Raw genomic sequence first — 6,000 nt, forward strand, 5'->3', positions numbered from 1 at the left:
AGTGACTTTAGTGAATTCTGACAGAAAGATGCACATCCGGGTACAAGCCCTCATTGATTCGGGCTGCTCTAGAGACATTATTGCAGCAGCCTTGGTAAACGGACTAGTACTCCCTGTCAAAGAATTAGACATTCCGGTCATTTTCGAGCAAATGGATGGCACTAACATGAATCCAGTGACTACAGAAACCATGCCAATCATCACAGGCATGGGGCAACATTGGGAAAAAAGATCTTTCGTTATTAGTGCCACAGCAAAGTACCCCTTGATCCTGGGGAGCCGGTGGTTATGCGATCATAACCCCTACATCAACTGGGCAGAGGGAAGCATCACATTCACCCATGAGTCATGCAAAAGTCATCGATGGGATCAAAATTGGGGAAAAGATCCGACCACAACCGAACCGGCTCTCCTCTCCCAGGAAGAAATCAACCTAATACCCAAACAATACAGGGCGTACACCCAAGCCTTCACAGAAGAAGAAGCCAACTCGTTACCTCCTCATAGGAGGACAGACTGTGCTGTGGAAATTTTACCTGGCGCCTCGATGCCCAAAGGCCGCCTATACCCTATGAGTCCCAACGAAAGAGAGGAGCTCCGCAAATTCATCGACCTCAACCTTCAAAGAGGATTTATTCGGCCAGCTAACAGTCCCCATGCAGCGCCAGTACTTTTTGTAAAAAAGAAAGATGGGGGCTTGAGATTATGCACGGACTTTCGAGGTCTTAATGCGGTCTCTTCCAGCAATGCCTACCCTATTCCACTCATAAGAGATCTACTCAACGTCGTGGCTCAAGGTAAGATCTTTACGAAATTAGATTTGAAAGATGCTTACTTTCACGTTCGTATTCGAGAAGGGGATGAATGGAAAACGGCCTTCAACACATCACTCGGCCAATATGAATACTTAGTTATGCCTTTCGGCCTGGCCGGAGCCCCCTCAGTTTTCATGTCCATGATTAATGAGGTACTGCATGAATTCCTCTATAAAGGTGTAGTGGTGTATCTGGATGATGTGTTAATTTATTCAGAAACTGAAGAGGAACACGTAGAACTGGTAAAGAGAGTCTTAACCACCCTCATGAATAACCAGTTACCTATTAAACTCTCCAAATGTGAATTTCACAAAACGGAACTCACTTACTTGGGCTATTGTATTTCTAGGGAGGGTTTGAAAATGGATCCAAGTAAAATACAGGCAGTACTAAATTGGCAAACCCCCACAACCCGCAAAGAATTACAATCCTTCTTGGGCTTTGCCAACTTCTATAGAGAGTTCATTGCAAATTTCGCCCAAATCACACTCCCCCTAACTGAACTGTTGAAAACCAAAGATAAGGGGGACCAAGCCAAAAAACCAAGTGCAAAACTGGCTTGGACGGCGGAATGCCAAACGGCGTTCGATCACCTTAAAACGCAGTTTGTATCAGAGCCCGTTCTACAACACCCCGACGAAAGTCGCCCGTTCATAGTACAGGTCGATGCCAGCGACACGGCAATTGGGGGTGTACTGCTACAACGGGGGGCGGATGAAAAGCTCAAACCCTGCGCCTTCCTTTCCAGGAAATTTTCAGAATCGGAAAGGAATTGGAATGTATGGGAGAAAGAAGCCTTTGCTGTAAAAGCGGCTCTCACTACCTGGAGACATTGGTTAGAAGGAGCCCGCCATCCGTTCGAAGTCTGGACGGATCATAAAAATTTAGAAGCCCTGCGCAGCCCTCGCAGGCTAAACGCCAAACAACTGAGATGGGCGGAGTTTTTCTCTAAATTTGATTTCACATTGAACTTCCTCCCTGGGAAAACCAACTTCTTGGCGGACGCTCTATCACGCATGCCCCAGCACAAAAGCAAAAGGGAGGAGACAATAGACACAGTCTTCTCACCTACGCAATTAGGGGGCGTGGTGACAACACGCAGCCGCACCACCCGCTTTCCCCAACCCGACCAGGGATGGAGAGAAAAATTAAAAGCTGAAGTGGAAAAGGAGGGGGAAGATGTGCCCAAAGACAAACTGCAACAATCCGATCAGGGGGAATGGCTCTGGGGAGATCGCTTCTATGTACCCAAAAGCTTAAGGAAAGAAGTGTTACAACGCTGTCACGATGCTCCCACAGCGGGACATTATGGGTACTTAAAAACACTTCATTTGGTACAACGCCAATTTTGGTGGCCGGGCATGCGCAAGGACATTTCACAATATGTAGCGTCTTGCCCCACCTGTCTCAGCGCCAAATCCCGAAAAGGAAAACCTCCGGGACTCCTACAACCCCTAGAAACGCCAAGCCGACCGTGGGAAATAATTTCCATGGACTTTATCACAGACTTGCCCCCCTCCAAGGGACACAATTGTATCTTAGTCGTGGTCGATTTATTCTCCAAGCAAGCCCATTTTATACCCTGTACTACAATTCCTTCGGCTAGAAAGCTAGCCGACATCTTTATAAAAAACATTGTAAAAATACATTCTTTTCCATCCAAGGTGATCTCGGATCGCGGCGGACAGTTCGTTGCCAACTTCTGGCGGGAGCTTTTACAACTACTGGGTATTGAACAAGGTCTGAGTTCAAGCCATCACCCAGAAACAGACGGACAGTCAGAAAAAACAAATCAGATATTAGAACAATTTCTGCGCTGTTATATTAATTTCCAACAGGATAATTGGTTTGATTTGCTCCCCTTGGCAGAATTCTCGTATAATAACAGCGTGCACGCCTCTACGGGAGAAACTCCCTTCAAAATCGTCTATGGCTTCCACTTCAAGCCCTTCCCATTCGAGGCGCTTCCTCCCCCTGCTACAGCCTCCAACGACATCACCGAATGGTGGGGGGAAGCAGCCCAACAGTGGACGCAGATTAAGAAACATCTCATCAAAGCCAAACAGGATTACAAAAAATACACTGACCGCCACCGCGCGGCAGAATGGGAATTACAGCCGGGTGATCTGGTCTACCTTTCCACAAAGAATTTGAAAACAACCCAAACCAGCCGCAAGCTAGCGTTGAAATTCTTAGGTCCGTTTCCTGTTCGCAAAGTAATCAACAAAGTGACTGTTGCTCTAAATCTGCCAAAGAATCTTCGTCATGTACATGATACCTTCCATGTAAGTTTGTTGAAAAAAGCCCCTCCTGCTAATCAATGGCACACCCGTGCACCTCCAATCCCCACTCTGATCGATGATCAAACCCACTATGAAGTTCAACAAATACTGGACTCTAAAATACAAAGAAATCAGTTATTTTATCTCATTAGGTGGAAGGACTTTGACTCTGGGTTTGATGAATGGGTAAACTCTGTACATGTTCATGCCCCTAGATTAGTTAAGGCGTTCCACTCCCGCTACCCACAAAAACCTGGAGGGGGAGCATCTTAGAGGGGGCAGAATGTCAGGTCCAGACTGCTTTCTTGTATGCCTTTGCTTAACCGACTCCATTTTAATCCTTTCAGTGTGTAAGTGCTCTCTTCCAGGTGCCAAGGTTCCCAGGCAGCTATCTCACAGAAAAGGATTGTTTTGGCTACCGACGTTCCACCAAGAGCCGGCCTTGGGAGCTTCTCGCTTTTCCGACTTCAAAGGGCTTGTTTTGAGAACTGTGGGGGGAGGTTGGGCCTGCTGTGATCTGTTACTCTGTACCTCATGCTTTGCCTGTCATTGGTAACAATGCATATGTACCATCCTGGATTTTGTATTCAGGCTCGTGGACTATAATGAACTAATTCTTCAGTAAAAGCCTTTTGGAAACAATGGACTGTTGTCTAATTGCAGGAGGTAGTCTGGAGTAAGAACGTTATCTAGCCACAAGTCTGACATATGTAAATATTCAACTTTCAAAAACTACATATCTCAAAGGTACATTCCTGAGATTATGAAAAAAACAAAGGACCAATGTTGGGAAACTACACAGAGAATTAGCCATTAATTCCCTTAGTCTGTTCTACATGTTATACTGATCACATATTTTGAGGAATGAAATCTCGTGTGAGTCTCTCTACACGAGACATCTGACATGTGGAGAACTTGTGTCGGGAGATGCAATGTTAGCCAGGAAGGGTAGTTTTAAAAGACAGAGCCGGCTGTAGGGCAAAGACTTTGCTATTCACTGGAGCGGTGTGAAGGGGCTGTGAAATGCCAGAAGGGAAACTTCAGACCATTATAACCTCTCTAGGTCCAAGCCCAGCTCTGGAAGGCAGTTCCAGCCCATTTCCATTCCTTGCTGCCAGAGCTGGTGCCAGAGTTTCTGGCGCCTGAGGCCAGGAGCAGCATCAGGGCTGTTTCTGCCCCCACGCGCAGGTGCGTGCACCCAGACTGCGTAATGACATAACAGCATGTGATGTTATCACGCAGCATGCCACTGCAAGCTGGCCCCATTGGTGCAGTAGGCAGCTGGGACCACACGGGGGTGGCCTCCTAGCCCTCCTGCTCAGTTGCCCTGTGTCACCCCAGCCGCCTGCTGTGCCTGGCCCACAGCTGTGTGCAGGTGGTGGTGAAAGCACCGGGCAACTGAGCGGGAGGGCTGGGAGACTGCCCGCACAGTCTGCCCCACGCTGCCACGGCTAGCACATGCTCTGACCCAGGCACGGCTGGGGTGGCATGTGGGCGGCTTCCTAGCCCTCCTGCTCAGCCACCAGTGCTGTCCCCGCCAGCTCCACAGTGTGCACCCCTGCCCCCGGTGTCCCCTCTGGCACCTCAGTGCTCGAGGCGGCTGCTGGACCTACCTCCATGGACATGCCGGCTCTGCTCACTTCCCTCTGGTTGCAATCTCACACAGTTTTAGACTGGAGAGGTGAATCTGACAGAGCCTTTGGAGGTGGGGGGGGGGAGATGAAATTAACAAACCCTCTGAGGAGTAATCTCCGCTGGCTCTTTCTTTTTAAAGTGCTCTAACATTGCATCTCCCTACACTTGATGAATGTGTGCCAAGGTGTCTCGTGTAGAGAGAGACTGTGTCATTAAGAGAACAGCAGATAGTACTAACTATAATTTTTTGAACCCAGAGTATAAATTCAAAAGATTTATGCTTGAACAACATACCAAGGGAGACTATTATTGTTCATCATACTTACATCATCTGAACCAGTTCTTTAAGTGATTGTTTAGGACCTTAACCTACAAGAGATTAAGAACTCACTCTCCATTCTTGACCTGTGGGCCAGACCATGGTATCATGTAAAATGGCAGAATGTCATTCTGTTATTCAGAGATGTATGCATTATGTTTGCACAGTTAAACACCAATGGAAAGTCAATGAAATCTGCTACAAGGATGTTTTACTGGGATTACATAATCTAAAACTGTTTCCAGTGATCATCCTATAAACCATGAATGTCACACTCTACCTTCATCAGATATGTATATAGATATTAAACTAAACTCTTTTTTAAAAAATGTGGAGGCTTAACCTCCCCAATAATAGAAGTAGTGCCTGTGTCTTTAAGAAACGGGCTCAGTCTTGGTTTCTGTTAGGAAAAGGGAGGTGCAGGGCCCTTTTCAGAGCTGTTTTAATCTAAGAGGGATGACTCTTCAGGGCTAGGCCTGGCAGCAACCACTGAGCAACTTGCTACCACCTGAGTTCCATGACTACCCAAGCCAAGTTACTTGCTACTGTTCAAAAGTAGCTACTCCATGGAGGATAGTTTCAGACTACAATCTGGGAGTCCCAGGTTTAAATCTCATTCTGCTTTGGAAGCTCACTGGGAGACCATGGGCCAGTCACACACTCTCAGCCTAATCTACTTTAAAAGGGTTTTTGAGGATAAAATGGAGGACTGGAGTACAATGTAAGTTGCTCTAGATCCTCATTGAGGAGAAAAAAGTAAATAAATAATAAATGTAGTTGAATATGAGGGGCAGATAAAAGATAGGCTGGCTGGTGGGTGGGAAGGAAAGAAGGAAACAGAAAAAGGGAAGAGGATATGGGAGCTACCAGAAAGAGAGAAAGAAGAAATATGGGGAAGGGGACACAGGGGTAATTGAGATGTTCCCCTTCACAACTCTTTGCGGGTGCC

Source organism: Eublepharis macularius, chromosome 2, assembly GCF_028583425.1.
Source record: "Eublepharis macularius isolate TG4126 chromosome 2, MPM_Emac_v1.0, whole genome shotgun sequence".
Lineage (NCBI taxonomy): Eukaryota > Metazoa > Chordata > Lepidosauria > Squamata > Eublepharidae > Eublepharis > Eublepharis macularius.